The sequence below is a fragment of the Triticum urartu genome, chromosome 3A (assembly GCF_056163025.1).
Source record: "Triticum urartu cultivar PI428250 chromosome 3A, HENAU_Tu73, whole genome shotgun sequence".
Taxonomy (NCBI): domain Eukaryota; kingdom Viridiplantae; phylum Streptophyta; class Magnoliopsida; order Poales; family Poaceae; genus Triticum; species Triticum urartu.
Window position 1 is genome coordinate 740,535,936 of NC_141875.1, and position 26,832 is coordinate 740,562,767.

A 26,832-nucleotide genomic window follows, 5' to 3' on the forward strand; every position below is an offset into this window, starting at 1 on the left:
TCCTCTGCCCGCGTGCATGCGCGGCTGTTTGTCCTCTGCTTCTCCCCTGCCGCCGGTGAAGCTAGCCCGTGCTGCTGCTGCTCTTCTGCCCGTGGTGATGCTGCTGCTCCTCTGCCTGTGCTGCTGCTGCTGATCCAAGTGAACATGCCGTGTTGCTGCTGCTGCTGATGATACAAGTGACCGTGCCGTGTTGCTGCTGCTGCTGCTATTTGCACTTTGAAGAAGGTACAGTGTAATATCTGATCTCTGGATTGATTTGTAGCGACTGTTGTTGTTGCTTGTTGTAATCTCTTTGTGATATTGTTGTTGGAAGCATTAGGAGTAGACATCCAGTGTAATCTCTTCATGCTGTTGTTGCTTGCTGTAATAATGATCATTAATACAGTACTCATTCAGAGATGACATTAAGATGGTATTCAGATTGAAGCAGAAACGTAATGGAAAACAGACCACTCTCAAAAAATGACCTGTAATTTTGTCATTACTCCAAATCACGAAGAAAATATACGACACCCATATGTCCAAAGCATGAATCACAACAAGAAACTCTAAAGTTGAAGGAACTAAAGAAGGACCAAGCATGTTGTGTGTTGTATGTCAGGTTTCAGGTTTCAGATTTGAGTTAATCTTCTGTATGAACTAAAGAAGTGAATGGTGTAAACAAAGCTTGATCCCCAAGTTTCAGGATGTAGAAAGTTCACTTATCATAGTTATTGATGCTAATTATGAAAGCAAACTTCTGTACCGTTTTGACAGTTATGAAAGCAAACTTACCCGTGTCACGACGTTCCCTGTCTTATGATGTTGCTTGCTGCTGCTTGATTTACAATTTAAATGTCAGTGATCTTGAATTCAGTGGTCCATATTTTGTTTACTTACTTCAGTGATCATGCATATGTAAATAGCAGGACTGACAAAATTTTGTTTACTGAATTTTGGAGTATCATGCATATGCACTACTAGGGAAAAGCCTAGCAGTAGCGCGGGTATTTGGCGTATTAGTAGCGCGGGTACCCGCGCTACTGATAAGACGCTACAGCTAACGTTTAGCAGTAGCGCGTGTTGACACACGCTACTGCTATAACTACTTAGTAGTAGCGCGTCTCATACAGCGCTACTGCTAAGTGATTTAGCAGTAGCGTTTTTCTGTCGAGGGCTAAAGTGCGCTACTACTATATTTTCTTATATCTTTTTTTGCTGCGTATTTGCAATGTTTTTATATTGGTTTTATACAATATTTAATCATATCATAAACATGTAATATGCTCATCATATCATACACATAATAGCCTCGTCATATCATCCAACACAAATCATGTCGTCACATCATAATCACATTATAACTATACAAGTTACATGACATGTGTCATCATACATAATGTAGTACTTCTTGAAGCATCGGTTCGTATCCCTCTCCCACACTAGCATGAACTTAAACTAACTACTGGCTGTCGCTTGGAAACCGGAAACCGGTACACCTGGGCCTGACACTCCGGCCACTCGTCGTATACTCCTGGCGTAGCACTTCTTCGTCATCGATGATCTATGCACGTGCATCATCACATGAGTCGATGATATGCAACATATATAGTTGAGCAACAGAAAGAGACAAACTTGGCAGAAATAGAAGCAATATATTATAAGCATAAATAACAAAGTTCATCATATCTAAAATGCCCTAACTAGAGTGATCTTCGCTAGTTGAGGAGGATGGTTTAATTACATCACAAATAAAGTTTCGTCGTGCATAACTCAAAGTTTCATCATTCAGAAAGTATGAACTAAACGAACACATTGTCATATATCGACAATCACTCCAACATGTAGTGCCATCCATCCAAGTCAGGGAGATAGTCCCCGAGCTTAGTGAAAGGCTTCAGGTCGAGACGCCGAGTGGCTACGCGTATTCGGAGGTCTTCCCACGACATTTGCGCTTCCTCGTAGAACATCCCTGTTTTTTTCGAGGACCTCCTTCATGATGACTTGGGAAAGTTCACGCTGGATGTGATAGAACTCAGCTCTAAGTCGATCATCCGGGATATCTCCTATGTTCTTTGCCCATTGCAGAATATGGGCATCGCCAGATGTAGGTGACATGCGAAGGTTTTGCTGATCTCGTCTGTATTCCAACATGTGGTGTAGGACATAGAATCCATCAGTAAGAGTATCACTCAGTTGCTGGATGCAGCAGAAGTCGGTCTTATGGCCGAAGGCGGGCCTACTATTCCTTGCCTTGTTGGTCTTGATCTCTCCACCCCGTACACCGTAGAAAAAGATAGCACTGTCGAGAACAGACTTGATGTGGGTGTAATCCTTTTTGTTCATGTTCTTCGACGAGTCCAAGTAAATAGCGTGGGAGTATCGGGGGTAAAGGATGATGAGGATGGAGCGACTGCCGCTGCGCAAAAAAAGTACACCTCAAATTCATTAGCCTCCACCGTGCAAATGAATGATTGAAATCGAAGGGAGGATATCCACGCAGATGACTTACATGGGATGATAAGGCATGAGAATCATCTCCTTGTCCTTATTGGCGACCATGAAATCGACGATGTAGTCCCTCGCATATTCACGGTGCTTTGCACATACTGCCAAGAAGCCCTCGTGCATGAAGTACGGGTTAGCGACACAGATATAAGGTATCTGCTCAATCCCGATGATGTAGTTCATGTACAAGGCATAAAGGCGGACACATGTAAAATCCAGCTTCTTCATGTGAAACATGTCGAAGATGTAATCGAATCGAAGGAAGAACTTCTCCGCGGGGAATGTGTGGACGTACGACCTTCACCGCGGCACGTTAACCACGTAGAGTGGGTATCCTGGATTTTCCGAGGCGATGGGGCTTCTCTCTCTCCGTACATCATCATGAAGTCTCCTTAGATCGCCGTGTGTGGCCTCTACCGCTGCCTTAGGTAGGATTGGTTCACCGGGGATATGCCATTTTGCTGCACCGGGGATAGGTATACGGTCTTGAACCCGAGGCTGCTGAGGCGGCTGGATCATAGAAGCAGCTTTGTTGCCTTTCCTCGATATCTTCCTATGCTTATTTGCTACCGGAAGGTCGTCTATAATACGTTCAGCCTCCGGAGGAGGCAATTCAGGCACTGACTCATGACGCTCAAACCCTGAGTACTCATACTGCTGAGCCATCAATCCTCCGCCATCATAGGCGCCAGTATTGAGATACTATTGAGTGTCATCGTCATCCTCATCTATGGCGACGTCATCAACGACTAATGGAGCCTATTCCTCACCCCGTCCGCTATCACCCAGCAGGACAGGTGACGCTACTTGGGTAGGTGGGGTGTTGATTGATGACCCACAAGTATAGGGGATCTATTGTAGTCCTTTCGATAAGTAAGAGTGTCGAACCCAACGAGGAGCAGAAGTAAATGATAAGCGGTTTTCAGCAAGGTATTCTCTGCAAGCACTGAAATTATAGGTGACAGATAGTTTTGTGATAAGATAATTTGTAACAAGCAACAAGTAACAAAAGTAAATAAAGTGCAGCAAGGTGGCCCAATCCTTTTTGTAGCAAAGGACAAGCCTAGACAAATTCTTATATAGAGAAAAGCGCTCCCGAGGACACATGGGAATTATCGTCAAGCTAGTTTTCATCACGTTCATATGATTCACGTTCGGTACTTTGATAATTTGGTATGTGGGTGGGCTGGTGCTTGGGTACTGTCCTTACTTGGACAAGCATTCCACTTATGATTAACCTCTATTGCAAGCATCCGCAACTACAACAGAAGTATTAAGGTAAACCTAACCATATGGATCCAAATCAGCCCCTTACGAAGCAACACATAAACTAGGGTTTAAGCTTCTGTCACTCTAGCAACCCATCATCTACTTATTACTTCCCAATGCCTTCCTCTAGGCCCAAATAATGGTGAAGTGTCATGTAGTCGACGTTCAGATAACACCACTAGAGGAGAGACAACATACATCTCATAAAAATATCGAACGAATACCAAATTCACATGACTACTAATAGCAAGACTTCTCCCATGTCCTCAGGAACAAACGTAACTACTCACAAAGCATATTCATGTTCATAATCAGAGGGGTATTGATATGCATATAGGATCTGAACATATGATCTTCCACCAAATAAACCAACTAGCATCAACTACAAGGAGTAATCAACACTACTAGCAACCTACATGTACCAATCGTAGACTTAGAGACAAGAATTGGATACAAGAGATGAACTAGGGTTTGAGAGGAGATGGTGCTGGTGAAGATGTTGATGGAGACTGACCCCCTCCCGATGAGAGGATCGTTGGTGATGACGATGGCGATGATTTCCCCCTCCCGGAGGGAAGTTTCCCCGGCAGAACAGCTCCGCCGAAGCCCTAGATTGGTTCTGCCCAGGTTCCGCCTCGTGGCGGCGGAGTCTCGTCCAGAAAGCTGGCTTATGATTTTTTTCTCATCGAAAGACTCCATATAGCAGAAGATGGGCATCGGAGGGCCACCAGGGAGCCCACAAGGCAGGGGGGCGCGCCCCCTCACCCTCGTGGGCAGGGTGTGGCCCCCTCCGGAACTTCTTGCGCTCAGTATTTTTTATATATTCTGAAAATGACTTCCGTGAAGTTTCAGGACTTTTGGAGCTATGCAGAATAGGTCTATAATATTTGCTCCTTTTCTAGCCCAGAATCCCAACTGCCGACATTCTCCCTCTTTATGTAAACCTTGTAAAATAAGAGAGAATAGGCATAAGTATTGTGACATAATGTGTAATAACAGCCCATAATGCAATAAATATCTATATAAAAGCATGATGCAAAATGGACGTATCAACTCCCCCAAGCTTAGACCTCGCTTGTCCTCAAGCGAAAGCCGAAATCGAAAAATATGTCCACATGTTTAGAGATAGAGGTGTCGATAAAAATAACATATGGACATGAGGGCATCATGATCATTCTTAGAACAACAACTTATATAACTCTTGTCATATGATCTCTTATGCTAGAGTAACAATTCAATCACAATTTCAAGTATGAATCATAAACTTCATTGAAAATTAGCAAACTATAATCTCAGTCACTGAAGCAATTGCAATTTATCATAACATAGGAAAGAGTCAATATAAGAGCTTTTCAGCAAGTCCACATACTCAACTATCATATAGTCTTTCACAATTGCTAACACTCCCGCAATACTTATGGGTATGGAGTTTTAATCGGACACAGAGAAAGATAGGGGCTTATAGTTTTGCCTCCCAACGTTTTACCTCAAGGGTAATGTCAACAATAATAGTTCATGAAAACTCACATCCAATTAGCCATGTATACCAGGATCTTTCCAACATGTTGTGCTTGCCAAAAGATAAAATTTAAAAAGGAAGGGTGAAGATCACCATGACTCTTATGCAAGGTAGGAGATAAAAGTAAAAGATAGGCCCTTCGCAGAGGGAAATGAAGGTTGTCATGCACCTTTATGGTTGGATGCACAAAATCTTAATGCGAAAGAATGTCACTTTATATTACCACTTGTGATATGGACCTTTATTATGTAGTGTGCCGCTTTTATTTCTTCCATATCACACGATCGTATAAAGCTTATTTTCTCCCACACTAATAAGTCATACATATTTAGAGGGCAATTTTTATTGCTTGCACCGATGACAACTTACTTGAGGGATCTTACTCAATCCATAGGTAGGTATGGTGGACTCTCATGGCAAAACTGGTTTAAGGGTGTTTGGAAGCACAAGTAGTATCTGTACTTGGTGCAAAGAATTTGGCTAGCATGAGGGGGAAAGGCAAGCTCAATCATGTTGGATGATCCATGACAATATAATCTATCTCAGATGTAAGAAAACATAACCCATTATGTTGTCTTCCTTGTCCAACGTCAACTCTTTAGCATGTCATATTTTAATGAGTGCTCACAATCATAAAAGATGTTCAAGATAGTATATTTATATGTGAAGACCTCTCTTTCTTTATTACTTCCTATTAATTGCAACGATGACCAAAACTATGTTTTTCAACTCTCAACAACTTTTATTCATCATACTTTTTATATGTGAGCTCATTACTCTCCATAAGATCCATATGATCTCTTTTATTTCCTTTTTATTCTTTTTATTTTATTTTATTCACTCAAGATTATGGAAAAATAATCAAGCCCTGGACTCAACACTAATCTTTATTATATATAGCTCACGGACTCGATTACATAGAAGGATCATAAAGCAAAACTCACAACTAGATCATACTAAGAAATTTTATTCTACTAGATCAAAATATTATCAAAAGGATCGAACTAAGAAAAGCGGTAAAGATAAAAGTGATGGTGATACGATACTGGGGCACTCCCCCAAGCTTGGCAGTTGCCAAGGGGAGTGCCCATACCCATGTGATTATGTATCCTTCTTTGTTGGTGAAGAGGGTGTTGGTTTTGTTGATGGCATAGGCTTCTTCCTTAATTTGCGCTTGGGGACAGAATTTTGATCCCTTAGGTCATCAATCCCCTGCTCAAGGTTTAATATCTTCTTGCATAATTCCTGTTTGTTTTCCTCCAAGAGGCGAAAATGGATAAACTCGATCTTAGGTTTCTTTGCTCTATCAGGGAGGCTTGTCTTTTTGAACTCCACATGCATGTCCCCAGGTTGGGGTAATCGGACTTCATCTTCATCTAAGCTCGTCTCCTCCCTTCCCTTGGGTTCATAGTCCTCTTCTTCTTCTGTAGTCCAACCACAATGCTCCACGTCCCCATAGACCTTAGGATCTACAAGATAATCAGCCACATAGCTTTCTCCTTCCGAATCTTGGGATGACATATTGCTCTAATCTGCAGCAGAGATACCTCGGGAGATTATATAATGAATTTTTACTGATCAAAATATGTAACGTGCAAGAAAACGGAGTCTGGAGAGCACACGAGGTGCCCACGAGGTAGGGGGCGCGCCCTCCACCCTCGTGGAGCCCTCGTGTCCTTCCCGGACTGCTTCTTTTTTTTTCTATTTTTCTAAATATTCCAAAACGGAGAAAAATTGCTATTAGAACTGTTTTGGAGTCGGTTTACTTACCGTATCACATACCTATTCCTTTTCGGAGTCTGAAACGTTCTGGAAAGTGTCCCTTATCTATTCCTCCGGGGTTACGGTTTCAATAATATTGGTTTCAACATTTATAGGATTACCTGAGATATAATGTTTAATTCTTTGACCATTCACCACCTTCGGATTTGTGCCTTCGGAGTTGTTGATTTTTATGGCACCGGAACAATAGACCTCCTCGATAACGTAAGGACCTTCCCATTTAGAGAGAAGTTTTCCTTCAAAAAATCTTAAACGAGAGTTGTATAGCAATACATAATCACCTACATTAAACTCACGCTTTTGTATTCTTTTGTCATGCCATCTTTTAACCTTTTCTTTAAATAATTTGGCATTCTCATAAGCTTGGGTTCTCCATTCATCAAGTGAGCTAATTTCACATAACCTCTTCTCACCGGCAAGTTTGAAGTCATAATTGAGCTCTTTAATAGCCCAATAAGGCTTATGTTCTAGTTCGAGAGGTAAGTGACATGCTTTTCCATAGACCATTTTATACGGAGACATACCCATAGGATTTTTATATGCAGTTCTATAGGCCCATAATGCATCATCAAGTTTCTTGGACCAATTCTTTCTAGATCTATTAACAATCTTTTGCAAAATTAATTTGAGTTCTCTATTGCTCAATTCTACTTGACCACTAGACTGTGGGTGATAAGGAGATGCAATTCTATGATTAACATCATATTTAGCAAGCATTTTATGGAAAGCACCATGAATAAAATGTGAACCACCATCAGTCATTAAATATCTAGGGACTCCAAACCATGGAAAAATAACTTCTTTAAGCATCTTAATAGAGGTGTTATGATCAACACTACTAGTTGGAATAGCTTCTACCCACTTAGTGACGTAATCAACATCAACTAAAATATGTGTGTATCCATTGGAGGCAGGAAAATGTCCCATATAATCAAAGCCCCAAATGTCAAATGGTTCAATAACAAGTGAATAATTCATAGGCATTTCTTGACGTCTACTAATATTACCAATTCTTTGACATTCATCACAAGATACAACAAACTTACGGGCATCCTTGAAGAGAGTAGGCCAATAAAAACCGGATTGCAATACCTTATGTGCAGTTCTATCTCCAGCGTGGTGTCTGAGGGAATCTTGGATTAGGAGGTCCTCGGACAGCCGGGCTATATACTTTGGCCGGACTGTTGGACTATGAAGATACAAGATTGAAGACTTCGTCCCGTGTCCGGGTGGGACTCTCCTTTGCGTGGAAGGCAAGCTTGGCAGTTCAGATATGTAGATCTCCTCCCTTGTAATCGATTCCGTGTAACCCTAGCCCCCTCCGGTGTCTATATAAACCGGAGGGTTTAGTCCGTAGGACAACGACAATCATAATCATAGGCTAGCTTCTAGGGTTTAGCCTCTACGATCTCGTGGTAGATCAACTCTTGTAATACTCATATCATCAAGATCAATCAAGCAGGACGTAGCGTATTACCTCCATCAAGAGGGCCCGAACCTGGGTAAACATTGCGTCCCCCGCCTCCTATTACCATCCGCCTTAGACGCACAGTTCGAGACCCCCTACCTGAGATCCGCCGGTTTTGACACCGACATTGGTGCTTTCATTGAGAGTTCCACTGTGCTGTCACAATAAGGCTGGATGGCTCGTCTTTTTTGTCAAGGACAACATCACCTCGGGGGGAGCCCTGGCTGTAGGCCAAACCCTCTGACTAGGCGGCTTCATCATGACCGCCCGTTCGGCCGTCGCGCCGACGATGACTTCTCGGGTCATCAAAAATAGACTCCACGTCGGTTCGGTATTCGCCGAGCAGATGGATCCAATAGAGCTCTCTTCCTTGAATGAGCTCTTGGACCACATCGCCGCCCTAGGAGTTGCTACGGACTACGATCGGATAGGGCTTAAACCCGACCAAAGGGAGATTAACTCTCCGCCGGTCACCCATCAGATAGCCGTGGTGGAGGAGCAATGTAGCTATTCTTCCTCTATTTTGAGGACAAACTATGTCCGGATTTCTGAGCTCTCCGAGCCGGATACCCGTCCACGGGAGGACATGGCCCAAGCTTCGAACCTAGAATTAAACAGCGGGCCAGGACTATTGGGCAACATCCCGGAGCCCGAACTGTTAAGCTCGGAGACTCCTCCACCCCTGGGCCTCAGATCGGGTCAGGGTTCGGACCTAAATCAACCCACCCACCCAGACTCAAGTGATCTTTCCCACATTAGACAAGAGCCCCAAGAGACAGTACATCACTATTGGGCTAGATTCCTCCGTGTAATGAGCAAGGTCAAGGACTATCGCGAGGAAGACGCAATTTCATTCTTTTGCAAAAATTGCACGGACAAGGGAATCCTCAACGCCATAAGTCGCCGTGACATAGCACACTTTGCTGACTTGGCGGCCATAGTACGAAAGTACTGTGCGATGGAAAGCTCCAGCTGGAAAACCCAAACAAAATTCTGGGACCCTCCGGCTCTCACTAAACCCCCCGTCCGAACTAAAAGGGTGTACTCTCGTAAGTCACCCGATCCAATAACAAAGAAACCAAAGCCCACTACAGGGCGTGGAACTGTATTGGAGGGATGGCTCAATGGGCCATGCAAAATTCACAGTACAGTGGATACCATGCCAACACACAGCCTTAGAGCATGTTGGATACTCCGACAGGTGGCCAAGAGCGGCGAGGATATCCTCACTAACAATACAACAGGGCACCATCCTGTGGAAAATAACAATACAATATTGACAGTCTTCGAGACCTTCGCCTCAAATAATAGGCGCAAGCGAACACTCCGCAGCCTTGCCGAAGTCTGCCACGTTGTAGCAATAAATCCATGGAACGACACGGCCATAACCTTCAATGCCAGTGACGAACCTCGATTCCGAATAGCCCGAGCACCTGCCACTTTGGTCCTTAGTCCAATTGTGGACGACTTCCGGCTTACTAAAGTGCTCATGGACGGTGGCGGCGGATTAAACCTCATCTACGAGGAAACTCTTAGCAAGATGGAAATAGACAAGAGCCGCATTGAGCAAAGCAACACGACCTTCAGAGGAATCATCCCTAGTCGGGAGGCACGATGTGCGGGAAAAATCACACTAGATGTGGTATTCGGCATGCCGGAGAACTATAGGTCCGAAGAAATCACATTCCAAGTGGCCCCGTTTAGTAGCGGAAACCACGCCCTTTTAGGGCGGGAGGCATTCACAATCTTCCAAGCTATACCCCATTACGGCTACATGAAGCTCAAAATGCCCGGGCCCAATGGAATAATCACTCTGGCTAGTGATCTGGACATAGCACTCCGTGCCAAAAATAAAACCGCCGCACTAGCCCTCGAGGCGTTATCCGAAGCCCTGGTGGCCGAAGAACGAACTACGCTGCGCTCCACAGTGGACAGGGACGACGTGATACTCGACAAAAGACCCAAGTCCACCTCTTTTAAACCAGCGGACGAAATAGTCAAATTCCAGGTCCACCCAACGGACCCTACAAAAACAACATCCATCGGGGCACAGCTGAACCCCTCAACAGACGCCGCACTGCGGGAGTTCTTGCGCGAGAATTGGGACATCTTTGCCTGGCATCCTTCAGACATGCTAGGAATCCCACGCAGGCTGGCCGAGCATAGCCTTAACATTCTAAAAGGGTTCAAGCCGGTCAAGCAGACTCTTCGGCGTTTCTCTGAGCCCAAGCGGCAAGCCATGGGAGAAGAGCTAGCCAAGTTACTCGAGGCCGGATTCATTAGAGAAATAAAACATCCGTACTGGCTAGCAAACCTGGTGATGGTACCAAAGAAGGACAAATCCTGGCGCCTATGTGTTGATTTCAAGGACCTTAACAAGGCTTGCCCCAAGGATCCCTTCCCACTCCCCCGCATCGATCAAATTATCGATGCTACCGCAGGACATGACTCATTGTGCTTCCTCGACGCATACTCCGGATACCATCAAATTAAGATGGCGGAGCCCGATCAAGCCGCAACGGCATTCATCACTCCATACGGCCCCTTCTGTTTTAACACCATGCCTTTCGGGCTCAAAAATGCCGGTGCAACCTATCAACGCATGATTCAGACATGCCTGGAAACACAAATTGGCAAAACAGTGGAGGCATACGTAGACGATGTGGTCATTAAAACAAGACACGTCGAATCCTTAATAGACGACTTGAGGCTCACGTTCGACAACCTCCGAAAAATGCGTTTTCGGCGTGCCCGCCGGAAATCTCTTGGGCTTCATCGTTCCCAATAGAGGAATTGAAGCAAATCCGGCTAAAATCCGAGCTTTGTCACAGTTGGCTATGCCAACAGACCTCAAGCAAATCCATAAGTTAACTGGATGCGTGGCTGCCTTAAGCAGCTTTTTCTCTCGATTAGGAGAAAAGGCACTACCTCTTTATCGCCTTCTTCGACGCACCGAACACTTCGAGTGGACGGATGCGGCCATGGCCGGATTGGAAGAAATAAAAGCCGTATTGGCCACCAACCCAATCTTGGCCGCGCCAAATGTCGGTGAACCAATGTTGTTATATATAGCAGCAACACACCAAGTTGTAAGTGCAGTGCTCATCGTCGAACAAGAGACGGACAGACATAAGTTCCCTCTTCAAAAGCCGGTATACTAAGTATCCACCGTCCTCACTCCATGCAAATCACGGTACCCACATTATCAAAAGATAGCATACGCGGTCTTCATGGCATCCCAGAAACTACGACACTACTTTCAAGAGTGTTCAATTATGGTGGCCTCCGAAGTACCACTCAACGACATAATAAATAACCGTGATGCCACGGGCTGGATTGCTAAATGGGCTATCGAGCTCCTCCCGTTCGACATAACATACAAACCACGGTGAGCCATTAAGTCTCAAGTACTGGCTGATTTCATCACCGAATGGACGGAAGCCGAAGTCCCTAAAGAGTACGGTGCGTACTCCAATTGGATCATGCACTTCGACGGCTCTAAGATGCTGGCTGGTCTGGCGGCAGGCGTCGTCCTGACATCCCCCACCGGAGATACAGTCCAATACGTACTCCAAATATTATACAAAGACTCCAACAATGCAGCAGAATATGAGGCCCTGTTGCATGGTCTCCGGATGGCAGACTCCATGGGCATTCAACGCCTAGAGGTGCGTGGGGATTCGAACCTCGCAATATCTCAAATAAATGGAGATTTTGACGCCAAGGACCCAAAAATGGCGGCTTACCGCAACGCCGTCCTCAAAATGTCAGCTCGGTTTGAGGGGCTTGAATTCCACCATGTGGTTCGAGAAAACAATCAAGCGGCGGATATCCTCGCCCGCATTGGCGCTTGCTACCTCTTGAGCACTGCGTTGGTTTTCCCCAAAGAGGAAGGGATGATGCATAAAAGTAGCGTAAGTATTTCCCTCAGTTTTTGAGAACCAAGGCATCAATCCAGTAGGAGGCTACGCGCGAGTCCCTCGCACCTGCACAAAACAAATAAATCCTCGCAACCAACGCAATAAGGGGTTGTCAATCCCTACACGGCCACTTACGAGAGTGAGATCTGATAGATATGATAATATTTTTGGTATTTTTGTGATAAAGATGCAAAGTGAAATAAAAGCAAAGTAAAAAGAAAAGGAAATAACTAAGTATTAGGAGATTAATATGATGAAGATAGACCCGGGGCCATAGGTTTCACTAGTTGCTTCTCTCGAGAGCATAAGTATTCTACGGTGGGTGAAAAAATTACTGTTGAGCAATTGACAGAATTAAGCATAATTATGAGAATATCTAGGTATGATCATGTATATAGGCATCATGTCCGAGACAAGTAGACCGACTCCTGCCTGCATCTACTACTATTACTCCACTCATCGACCGCTATCGAGCATGCATCTAGAGTATTAAGTTAATGAAAACAGAGTAACGCCTTAAGCAAGATGATAAAATCATGCAATATGATGAAAACCCCATCTTGTTATCCTCGATGGCAACGATACAATACGTGCCTTGCTGCCCCTACTGTCACTGGGAAAGGACACCGCAAGATTGAACCCAAAGCTAAGAATTTCTCCCATTGCAATAAAGATCAATCTAGTAGGCCAAACCAAACTGATAATTCGAAGAGACTTGCAAAGATAACCAATCATACATAAAAGAATTCAGAGAAGATTCAAATATTGTTCATAGATAGACTTGATCATAAAACCACAATTCATCGGTCTCAACAAACACACCACAAAAAGAAGATTACATCGAATAGATCTCCACAAGAGAGGGGGAGAACATTGTATTGAGATTCAAAAAGAGAGAAGAAGCCATCTAGCTACTAACTATGGACCCGTAGGTCTGAGGTGAACTACTCACACTTCATCGGAGGGGCTATGGTGTTGATGTAGAAGCCCTCTGTGATCGATGCCCCCTCCGGCGGAGCTCCGGAACAGGCCCGAAGATGGGATCTCGTGGATACAGAAAGTTGCGGCTGTGGAATTAGGGTTTTGGCTCCGTATCTAATCGTTTGGGGGTACATAGGTATATATAGGAGGAAGGAGTACGTCAGTGAAGCAACAGGGGGCCCACGAGGATGGAGGGCGCGCCTGGGGGGGGGGGGGGGTAGGCGCGCCCCCTACCTCGTGGCCTCATCTTTTGTGTCTTGACGTAGGGTCCAAGTCTCCTGGGTCTTGTTCGTTGAGAAAATCACGTTCCCGAAGGTTTCATTCCGTTTGGACTCCGTTTGATATTCCTTTTCTTTGAAACCCTAAAACAGGCAAAAAACAACAATTCTGGGCTGGGCCTCCGGTTAATAGGTTAGTCCCAAAAATAATATAAAAGTGGATAATAAAGCCCAATTATGTCCAAAACAGTAGATAATATAGCATGGAGCAATCAAAAATTATAGATACGTTGGAGACGTATCAAGCATCCCCAAGCTTAATTCCTGCTCGTCCTCGAGTAGGTAAATGATAAAAACAGAATTTTTGATGCGGAGTGCTACTTGGCATAATTTTAATGTAATTCTTCTTAATTGTGGTATGAATATTCAGATCCGAAAGATTCAAGACAAAAGTTCATATTGACATAAAAATAATAATACTTCAAGCATACTAACAAAGCAATTATGTCTTCTCAAAATAACATGGCCAAAGAAAGTTCATCCCTACAAAATCATATAGTTTAGTCATGCTCCATTTTCTTCACACAAGAATGCTCTCATCATGCACAACCCCGATGACAAGCCAAGCAATTGTTTCATACTTTAGTAATCTCAAACATATAAACTTTCACGCAATATATGAGCGCGAGCCATGGACATAGCACTATGGGTGGAATAGAATATAATGAGGGGGGTTATGTGGAGAAGACAAAAAGGAGAAAGTCTCACATCAACGAGGCTAATCAATGGACTATGGAGATGCCCATCGATTGATGTTAATGCAAGGAGTAGGGATTGCCATGCAACGGATGCACTAGAGCTATAAATGTATAAAGCTCAACAAAAGAAACTAAGTGGGTGTGCATCCAACTTGCTTGCTCACGAAGACCTAGGGCACTTGAGGAGGCCCATTGTTGGAATATACAAGCCAAATTCTATAATGAAATTTCCACTAGTATATGAAAGTGACAAAACAAGAGACTTTCTATCATGAAGATTACGGTGCTACTTTGAAGCACAAGTGTGGCAAAGGATAGTAACATTGTCTCTGCTCTCTTTTTCTCTCTCATATATATATATTTGGCCTTTCTCTTTTTTATATGGCCTTTCTCTCCTTTTTTTTGTTTTTTTATAATTCCTTACTTGGGACAATGCTCTAGAAAATGATCATCACACTTCTATTTAGTTACAACTCAATGATTACAACTCGATACTAGAACAAAATATGACTCTATATGAATGCCTCCGACGGTGTACCGGGATATGCAATGGACCAAGAGTGACATGTATGAAAGAATTATGAACGGTGGCTTTGCCACAAATACTATTACAACTACATGATCATGCTAAGCAATATGACAATAATGAATGTGTCATGATAAACGGAATGGTGGAAAGTTGCATGGCAATATATCTTGGAATGGCTATGGAAATGCCATAATAGGTAGGTATGGTGGCTGTTTTGAGGAATATATAAGGATGTTTATGTGTGAAAGAGCGTATCATATCACGGGGTTTGGATGCACCGACGAAGTTTGCGCCAACTCTCAATGTGAGAAAGGGCAATGCACGGTACCGAAGAGGCTAGCAAGGATGGAAGGATGAGAGTGCGTATAATCCATGGACTCAAAATTACTCATAAAGAACTCACATACTTATTGCAAAAAATCTACAAGTCATCAAAACCTCGGCACAACGCGCATGCTCCTAGGGGGATAGATTGGTAGGAAAAGACCATCGCTCATCCCCGACCGCCACTCATAAGGAGGACAATCAAATAACACCTCATGTTTCAAATTTGTTACATAACATTTACCATACGTGCATGCTACGGGACTTGCAAACTTCAACACAAGCATTTCTCAATTTCACAACTACTCATCTAGCACGACTTTGATATTATTACCTCCATATCTCAAAACAATCATCAAGCATCAAACTTCTCTTAGTATTCAAAACACTCATAAGAAAATTTTACTAATCTTGAATACCTAGCATATTAGGATTTTAAGCAAATTACCATGCTATTTAAGACTCTCAAAATAATCTAAGTGAAGCATGGGAGATCAATAGTTTCTATAAAACAATTCCACCACCGTGCTCTAAAATATATACGTGAAGTACTAGAGCAAAACTATATACCTCAAAAGATATAAGCGAAGCACATAGAGTATTCTAACAAATTCCAAATCATGTATGGCTCTCTCAAAAGGTGTGTACAGCAAGGATGATTGTGGTAAACTAAAAAGTAAAGACTCAAATCATACAAGACGCTCCAAGAAAAACACATATCATGTGGTGAATAAAAATATAGCTCCAAGTAAAGTTACCGATAGAAGTAGACGAAAGAGGGGATGCCTTCCGGGGCATCCCCAAGCTTTGGATTTTAGGTGTCCTTAGATTATATTGGGGGTTCCATGGGCATCCCCAAGCTTAGGCTCTTGCCACTCCTTGTTCCAAAATCCATCAAATCTTTACCCAAAACTTGAAAACTTCACAACACAAAACACAAAATAGAAAATCTCGTGAGCTCCGTTAGCGAAAGAAAACAGAAGACTACTTCAAGTTACTGTAATGAATTCATTCTTTATTTATATTGGTGTTAAACCTACTGTATTCCAACTTCTCTATGGTTTATAAACTATTTTACTAGCCATAGATTCATCAAAATAAGGAAACAACACACGAAAAACAGAATCTGTCAAAAACAGAACAGTCTGTAGTAATCTGTAGCTAGCGCAAGATCTGGAACCCCAAAAATTCTAAAATAAATTGCTGGACATGAGGATTTTCATCCGGGTTGAGCAGAACCAAGGAGGTCCGCTCATGAGAGGCTTTTTTATGCCACATGAGGCCGTTTGAACAATGGTGTCAATCGACCAGTGCAAGATAATCAGAAAAGGGTCGGCAAGCAAGAATGGCGTGTTAAGTCGCCAAGTGCTGCAACGGTTGAGTCAAGCAAATTCAACGAAAAAAATCAATGCTGACTCACTCATCCTGGGCATCAAAACATTCGTCATACAGCCGCCGATTGTGCATAGCAATCCGACTGAGCGGATACTTGCTATCGCGCCAAAGCACTCGGCTAATGACCATGAAGCAAGCACCAGCCAAGTAAAGACGAGAGATCCTAAGTACACTCAGCCAAAGTGGTGTCCTCCAGGGCTAACAAAGACACAAAAGAGGAAATTACAGAGGTTAAGGAGTCAAGAGATGACAGAACAAGAGGCCGAGAAGCAAAGGGATAAGTTCTTCAATGACACTCGGCCCATGATACCTGCAAAACAAGTGTGGAGGCCTAGACAAATACAAGATATAGTGGCTTCTACACCTGTCACAGCAGCACCTGCGCCACCAAAGGAGGACGATGCAATAGTTATACATTGTCTGCGACACATCTTACTTCTCCTTCACTCGAACAAATTTCAGAATCGGTGGATGCACTTGAAGAAGAGGATGATATGTTGGACCATGAGTATACACCGGTTCATGAAGGTATGGATATCCATATGGTATATTACTTACCTGCCGAGTTTCGTGCTATAGATGAGGAAGGAGAAGTAGCCCAGCTGGATTTTGGCCCTAAAAATGCAATATTTGAGAAGCCAAAAGACCTAGTTACACATCTGAAACCGTTATATCTCAGAGGTCATATCAATGGGTCACCGCTCAGTTGGATGCTTGTTGATGGTGGTGCTGTGGTGAATCTTATGTCGTATTCGGTCTTTAGAAAATTGGGGCTGCATGATGAAGAGTTGATTAAGACGAATATGGTGCTCAATGGATTTGAAGGCAAAGAGAAAACTGAAGCCAAAGGTGTGATGTATGTGGAGCTCATGGTGGGAAGTAATACTTTGGCTACAACATTCTTTGTCGCTGAGGTGCAAGGTAACTACAACGTCATACTAGGCCGTGATTGGGTTCATGCAAACCAGTGCGTGCCATCCACTATGCACCCGTTTTTGATCCAATGGGTTGATGAGTAAGTGGAAGTCATTCATGCGGATAACTCGGCCTGTGTTGCTTTGGCCGAGGCATCGTCGGATTGGCAACACCCAAATGCCAGTTGCTTGACGGGACATGACTTGTCAGAGTTTGATTTTCTTAGCGCGACCAAGAATGGTTTCGTGCCCGTCTCTTTAAAGCCAACTGAATGCAATCGGCTCCAAGGTATGATATGTTTAAATGGATCCTAACTCAGAGTGGTTACAAAAGTGACTTGTAGAATATCAGTCCAATGAGAATGATATGTATGAGTCCATAGAAGAGTTAGATGATATGTATAAATTAGGACAAGGTTTTACATTGGCCGATCCATTAGAAGAGATAGATATAGGATACGGTTTAATTTCTAGGCCGACGTTTGTAAACAAAAATTTGAAAGCCGATTGTAAAGCTAAGTTAATCGAGCTATTGAAAGAATATGTTTGTTGCTTTGCATGGGAATATCATGAGATGCCAGGTTTAAGCCGAGAACTGGTGGAGCATCAGTTGCCTATAAAGGCTGGTTTTAGACCATATAAGCAATCGGCCAGAAAGTTTAATCCAAAAACATATGACTGGATCAAGGAAGAGATCGGTCGTTTGCTTAAAGCTAATTTTATTAGACCTTGCAGGTATGCCGAGTGGATTTCTAACATTGTCCTAGTGGAGAAGAAAGGATCCGACAAGTTGAGGGTGTGCATTTACTTTAGAGATTTGAATAGGGATACACCCAAAGATGAGTATCCCATGCCAATAGCCGAGTGGATTTCTAACATTGTCCCAGTGGAGAAGAAAGGATCCGGCAAGTTGAGGGTGTGCATTTACTTTAGAGATTTGAACAGGGCTACACCCAAAGATGAGTATCCCATGCCAATAGCCGATATGGTTATTAATGATGCTTCTGGACATAAGGTTATTCGCTTTCTAGATGGTAATGCCGGATACAATCAAATTTTTATGGCTGAAGAGGACATGTCCAAGACAACTTTTCGTTGCCCTGGTTTTCTTGGTTTATTCGAGTGGATAGTGAGGACATTCAGATTAGAAAATGTTGGCGCCACATATCAAAGGGCTATGAATTTGATTTTTCATGATTTACTCCGTGTCATACTTGAGGTTTATATTGATGATATTGTTGTCAAATCGGATGCTTTTGAGTCTCACTTGGAGGATTTGCATTTAGCCTTTGAAAGAATGAAAAAGTATGGACTAAAGATGAATCCTTTGAAGTGTGCATTTGGCGTGTCAGCTGGCAAGTTTTTGGGTTTCATTATTCATGAAGATGGCATAGAGATTGATCCCAAAAAGATAGAGGCCATACAAAAAGTGGAGGCTCCAACATGCAAGAGAGATATGCAAAAGTTCCTTGGCAAGGTCAATTACTTGAGGAGGTTCATAGCTAATTTATCAGGGAAGGTTGATGCGTTTACTCCAATCCTTCAATTAAAGAATGATGCTGATTTCACTTGAGGGGGGGGCAAAACAACAAGAAGCATTTGATATGATCAAGAATTATTTGTGCACTCCTCCGGTGATGAAAGCACCCAAGCATAGGGAACCCCTCAGGATTTACATTGCAGCAAAGGAAGGAGTTATTGGTGTTGTTCGGACTCAAGAAATCGAAGGAAAAGAGCATGCCATCACTTATTTGAGCCGCCGTTTATTGGACGCCGAGACAAGGTATACATTTATTGAAAAATTATGTCTATGTTTATATTATGCTTGCACAAAATTGAGACATTATTTAGTGCCAAGTGCTTGCACAGTAGCTTGTCAGACCGATGCCATTAAATACATGTTGCATAGACCAATTCTTAGTGGTAGAATTGGCAAGTGGGCTTATGCTTTGATCGAATATGATTTGGCTTATGAATCTCTAAAATCCATGAAAGGCCAAATCATTGCTAATTTTATTGTTGAACACCGGATTGATGACAAACATGATGGTGATATAAACCTTGTCTCACTAGTACCGTGGAGATTATATTTTGATGGTTCGGTTTGTAGCAATGGCCAAGGTGTTGGTATTGTTTACATATCTCCTCATTGTGTTGTTGTTGAAGCCTCATGCCGCTTAGAATATTTTTGTACAAACAATCAGGCCAAATATGAAGCATTATTACTCGGCCTAGAGATGTTATTTGCCATAGGTGTTACACATATTGAGGCTTATGGTGATTCGTTATTAGTAGTGTAACAAATATCCAAAGTCTTTCAATGTTTTGACGAATTGATACGTCCATTTTGCATCATGCTTTTATATCAATATTTATTGCATTATGGGCTGTTATTACACATTATGTCACAATACTTATGCCTATTCTCTCTTATTTTACAAGGTTTACATGAAGAGGGAGAATGCCGACAGCTGGGATTCTGGGCTGGAAAATGAGCAAATATTAAAGACATATTCTGCACAGCTCCAAAAGTCCTGAAACTTCACGGAAGTTATCTCTAGAATATATAAAAAATACTGAGTGCAAGAAGTACCAGAGGGGGCCACCCACCAGCCACGAGGGTGGGGGGCGCGCCTACCCCCTACCTCATGGGCCCCTTGGTGGCCCTCCGGTGCCCATCTTCTGCTATATGAGGTCTTTCGTCCGAGAAAAAAAATCATAAGCAAGCTTACAGGACGAAACTCCGCCGCCACGAGGCGGAACCAATCTAGGGCTCCGGCGGAGCTATTCTGCCGGGGAAACTTCCCTCCGGGAAGGGGAATTCATCACCATCATCATCACCAACGATCCTCTCATCGGGAGGGGGTCAATCTCCATCAACATCTTCACCAGCACCATCTCATCTCAAACCCTAGTTCATCTCTTGTATCCAATCTTTGTATCCAAAACCTCAGATTGGTACCTGTGGGTTGCTAGTAGTGTTGATTACTCCTTGTAGTTGATGCTAGTTGGTTTACTTGGTGGAAGATTATATGTTCAGATCCATTATGCATATTAATACCCCTCTGATTATGAACATGAATATGCTTTGTGAGTAGGTACGTTTGTTCCTGAGGACATGGGAGAAGTCTTGCTATTAGTAGTCATGTGAATTTGGTATTCGTTCGATATTTTCATGAGATGTAGTTATCCCTCTAGTGGTGTCATGTGAACGTCGACTACATGACACTTCACCATTGTTTGGGCCTAGAGGGAGGCATTGGGGAGTAATAAGTAGATGATGGGTTGCTAGAGTGACAGAAGCTTAAACCCTAGTTTATGCGTTGCTTCGTAAGCGGCTGATTTGGATCCATATGTTTCATGCTATGGTTAGATTTACCTTAATACTTCTATTGTAGTGCGGGTTCTTGCAATGGGGGTTAATCATAAGTGGGATGCTTGTCCAAGTCTGGACAGTACCCAAGCACCGGTCCACCCGCATATCAAATTATCAAAGTACCGAACGTGAATCATATGATCGTGATGAAAACTAGCTTGACAATAATTCCCATGTGTCCTCGGGAGCGCTTTACTTCATATAAGAGTTTGTCCAGGCTTGTCCTTTTCTACCAAAAGTATTGGGCCATCTTGCTGCACCTTATTTACTTTTATTACTTGCTACTCGTTACAAATTACCTTATCACAAAACTATCTGTTACCCGTAATTTCAGTGCTTGCAGAGAATACCTTGCTGAAAACCGCTTATCATTTCCTTCTGCTCCTCGTTGGGTTCGACACTCTTACTTATCAAAAAGTCTACGATAGATCCCCTACACTTGTGGTCATCATGAATCACCTAAAGTTTATCTTGATAAATGTTTAGATATAATTTCTACTTTGGATTATTTTAGCATTGCTCACATATCTAGACATGACAATTGGAAAGCAAATGAGTTGGCACAACAAGCATCCGGCTATCATGTTTGTCGTGGCATGTTTCATATTTCTGAAAAGCCGATGTCTGGCCTTGCCAACATAGGGGAGGCCGAACCGGAGCCCACCGTTTTGGCCACTATTGAAATATTCAATGCAGGAGAAAATCAAGACTGGAGGAAACCCATTGTTGATTATCTGTGTGATCCTAGTAGAAGGGTGGACAGGCTTGTTCGGCATATAGCTTTTAAATACACAATGAGAGATGATGGTCTCTATCGCCGAACGGTTGATGATGTTCTTCTAAAGTACTTGGACGAGGACCAAGCGAGAGTTGCTATGGGGGAGGTCCATGGAGGTATTTGTGGCACTCATCAGTCGGCTCCCAAGATGAAATGGTTGCTACGACGTGCTGGATTTTATTGGCCGACTATGATTAATAATTGCTTCAGATATTACAAAGGGTGTGAAGCTTGTCAAAAATTTGGTGATATTCAGTTGGCTCATGCTACTATGTTACATCCCATTATCAAGCCGTGGCCTTTCAGAGGACGGGATTTAGACTTTATTGGACAAATTCACCCGTCTTGCTCAAGGGGCATCGGTTCGTATTGGTGGCAACCGATTATTTCACTAAATGGTCTGAAGCAGTACCTCTCAAGAACATGACACATGCGGAGGTAATTAAATTCATAACCGAGCACATTATTCATAGATTCGGCATTCCTCAAACGTTGACTACAGATCAAGGCTCATCTTTTATGTCACACCAAGTCAGAGAATTTTCCAAATCTCATAACATAAAGTTGCTCAATTCCTCTCCATATTATGGCCAAGAAAATGGACAAGCTGAGTCTAGCAATAAAATTTTAGTCAAACTCATCAAGAAGAAGATTGAGGATAATCCAAGGAGATGGCATGAGTAGTTGTCTGAGGCTTTGTGGGCACATAGGATCTCAAGGCATGGTGCTACGAAGGTGACTCCATATGAGCTAGTATATGGTAAGGAGGCTGTTTTCCCGATGGAAGTAAATTTGAATGCTTTGAGAATAGCCAAACAAAATGATTTATCGGCAGTAGACTTTTATAACTTGTTGATGGACAACATTGACGAAGTTGCCGATAAACATTTGGCTGCTTTGGAGGCCATAGAGAGAGACAAGTTGAGGGTGGCAAGAGCTTACAATAAGAAGGTCAAGTTGAAGAATTTTCAAGTTGGCGATCTTGTCTGGAAAGTGATTCTACCGATTGGTTCAAAAGATGGAAATTCAGGAAGTGGTCTCCAAGTTGGGAATGTCCTTTTAGGATTGCAAGAGTAGTTCCCAGAAATTCATATTTGGTGGAATCCATGCAACGGGCATTGTTACCTCAAGATCTCAATGGTAAATACTTGAAGAAATACCACCCGAGTTTGTGGCAAGAAGCCTAAATAGCCAATGGCTGATACATAATTATCGCCCTAAGAAAAATAAATGGCCGATGGAGTGTTGACATTGTCCTTAGAACAAACACAGTACGAGTTATTTTTCAGCACACAAGCTTTGCCGAAAAACAGGGGGCATGTGTTGACACCAGATTTTGGCATGGTCAAGAATTTGGGTTCGTATGCAAAAGTTAGAGACAACACTTCGCGGGCCGGCCCTGAGTGAGAAAGTATTTGGCCTTTGCCGGCTGAATGAAAACCTTGCCGGGTGTTGGGGATATAGTTACTGGAGGTAAACCAGCTAGGCATGGCCGTACTAGCTCCATGAAGATTGAAGCCCATGAAGATGGCAAGATACTGGCGTTTTAAGAAGGCCCAAGGCCCAAAGACAGATTAAAGCCTGTAGTTGTAAACCAACTTTATCATGTAAACTTGTATTGTAAGTTAGAGGAATAGAAACTGAGCCGGACACCTCTATGATCCGGCCTCGGGACTCTGTAAACCGGTAGGCGTCAACCTGTGTATATAAAGGGACGACCCGACCACGGTTTGAGGACAGGAAACAACAACTCGTGGGCCAGACAAAGCGGATTCGCTCCCTGGTCATCGAAACCCTAGCAATACCAATCACAACTAGACGTAGGCTTTTATCTTCATCGAAGGGGCTGAACTAGTATAAACTCCATGTGTCCCCTTGTCCGGTTTAACCCCTTTAAGCTAACCCATTGCAATGGCTCCACGACTAAGTCCTTTCACGAGGACATCTGCCGTGACAAACCCACGGCAGTTGGCGCCCACCGTGGTGCTATCGCATGATGGTTTCAAGTTCTTAAAGGGCAGCTTTGATGGACTCAAGGATACACTGTGGGCCGGATGACGAAGAGTCATCGTGGCAAGCTCTACATCGACAACGCAGGATGGGGCCCCGAGGCCAATTCAATTGAATACGGGTACCGGGTCCCCTTTGGTGGGATTCACGTCTTCATCGGCAAGATTGGCAAACCGGGCCCTGAGCCGGACACCTGCACCGACATCATCGAGACGGCTCAGCGGAGCCCTTCCCCGGTTCAGCCCATGGCAAAGCGTCTTTTTGTAGGTGTCATCCATGGAGCAGAATATGAGGACGGACCGGGATCCGATGGAGAAACCGTCGTCTGCTCCGACGACGACTCTTCTGGAGAGACCGAATCGCTCTATCAGTTGTAGGATGGCCGGATGAGTGGAGGTTCCGAGGGCAACAGTATTCCGGACTCCCCTGATCTGCCAAACCGGGCCGCTATCTTCATGGCCGGTACACAGTCAGCGCCCCACTCATCAATCGCCGCAGCAATGCTCTCCGGTTCAGCAATAGCCACGCCGACGGGGGCAGGCAGCTCTGCACCACCTCCGGCTCAGGTTTTGTCTGACTTGTTCGACGCTTTGGCAACATTGATGGCCGCGGAAGTGGACGCAGCTGCCCGAGATCAGCACAATCCGGAGATCGCAAAGGTGAAAGATCAGATAACTCAGGCTAAAGCGGACCTAGCGGCAGAGAACGCTAGGATGGCTACAAAATGGGCCGAGTTGGAAGCTCAGGCCTACCGGCTTAGGCAGGATCAAAATGCTTTAGAGGAAGTCATGAGGAGAAGATACCGATCGCATCTCCCGCTGAGTTATGAGCCAAGAAATCTCTTCAACACGACAGGAGCAGGAACCAGTAACTAGCCAATATTAAACCGGACGGAGGCGCCAGGAAAAGGAGCGCCGGTTCAGCCACGCACGATGGACCCGCCTCGTCAGGACAACATTGTGCTACAGTATGTTCCAACACCTCCCGGGCATTACTCCAACCCGTTGGTCAACATTGTGGCCGCCGCTTCACGATTGGCAGCCCTCCCAACCGACGACGAATCACTAGTTGCGATTGAGGCACGACGGGCCAGGGATCTCCTACAAACAGCCCTAAACCAGCAGCAGGCATATTCGCACAGTCGTGAGAGGATTCATTCCACCCCCCGTCCAAGCCGGAGCTACAGCAGGCACGTTGAGGATGAACCAGTCGTATCAAGCAGTGCACGTCGCCGTAATTCGCCGCGAGGGCACAACCGGCAGGGGGAGGTGCTAATGCGCATGATGTGGTGGATCATGGTCGCACACGTCGAGAGACCGAGTTAGCAGCTCTGCATGGAGCCCGTCAACCTACTCTGGTTCACCCTACCGCTTTAGTAGAGCCAGGTGTGGTATTCAGTTCCTTAGGGGCGTCGTGTCTTACCCTCGCTTTGTGTAATGTGAGACTGCCCAAGGATTTCAAAGGACCTCGTAAGGTACCCAATTATATCGCCGATCTGCAACCAGAGGCATGGGTTGAAAGCTACGAGATGGCAATGGAGATGTTGGATGTGGATGAAGCGGTATGTGCTAAATACTTCACCATGATGTTGGAAGGAACAGCTCGTACTTGGTTGAAGAGCTTACCAACTAACTCTGTCGGATCATGGGCCGAATTGAAGCACCGGTTTATCCAGAACTTCAAAGATACTTGTAAGCAGCCCATGTCAATTGTGGATCTGGCCGCTTGTGTCCAAGAGGATGGGGAGTCCATGACCCATTGGGTAAAGCTGGTCTCAGCTATTTTGCATTCATCAGATCGTATCAATGCAGATACCGCAGTGCTAACATTGGAGGGCAATTGCCGTTTTCTGCCACTCAAACAGAAGTTAGGAAGGCTCAAACGTCATTGCAATGATATGTCAACGCTTATGGCCGCTTTGGTTAAATACGTCGATTCAGATAATACCTAAGACCCTGACTCAGAGGAGGACAAAGCGGGGAAAGGGAAAAAGAACGGCAACACCAAGGGTCAGCAGCATAATCCGGCAGGCCATGGGAACAATGGTAAGCGCAAGGCTGACAACAGTTTGGACTTTGTGGCAGACACCAATGCTTAGGAGAATGGTCAACGCCGTATGGGCAAGCAGCCCCAGAGGGGTGGAGGTTCAGGCCCCAATTTGGAGCGCCTGTTAAATCAACCCTGTCCAAAGCATGGATCAAAGGAGAAGCCAACATCACATCTTTGGAAGGATTGTTATATCATGCGAGATTTCAAGAACTCCAATATGTTTCAGTATGATAATGGCCCGCCCGGCGGTTCAGGAGGTGGTTTCCACGGGCCGAGTTACGGAGGTGGCAGTTCCGGTTCAGGATTTCAGGGCAATCAAACCGGACACATCCATCAAGGGAACCAAGGCAACCAGGGAGGTAACAACCATCAGGGGAACCACCAGCAGCAGCAGCAGTCGGGTTATCAGAGCAATCCTAAGAAGTTAAATAGTGGGCAATATCATGTCTTCACCACTAGCTTGTGTAAGCGTGATCAGAAGCTTCACAAGAGGGCAGTGAACTCTGTTGAACCGGCGGTGCCTCAGTATTTTTGCTGGTCTGAGCAACCTATTTTATGGAGTAGAGAGGATCACCCGCCCCGGGTTGAAAATCCGGGTCATCTGGCCTTAGTGGTGGCCCCTCAAGTTGGGGGATATAAGTTCACTAAGGTACTCACGGATGGGGGAAGTAATATCAACATTCTATATTACGATACCTTCCGTCGTATGGGGTTGACAGATAAGAATCTTAAACCGTCAAACACCATTTTTCATGGTGTGGTGCCTGGTAAGTCTGCATATCCAGTGGGCAAGATAGCCTTAGAGGTGGCTTTTGGAGATGATCATGATTCAAGATCAGAAACATTGACTTTTGAGGTGGTGAAAATCAAAAGTCCGTATCACGCTTTGTTTGGGCGGTCGGCTTACGCTAAGTTCATGGTGAGGCCGTGTTATGTTTATCTACAGGTTAAGATGCCAGGTCATAAGGGGACTATCACAGTACACGGGAGCAGGAATATCGCTTTGGAATGTGAGGAAGGTGATGCGGCTTATGTTGAGTCGGTTTGTGCCACAG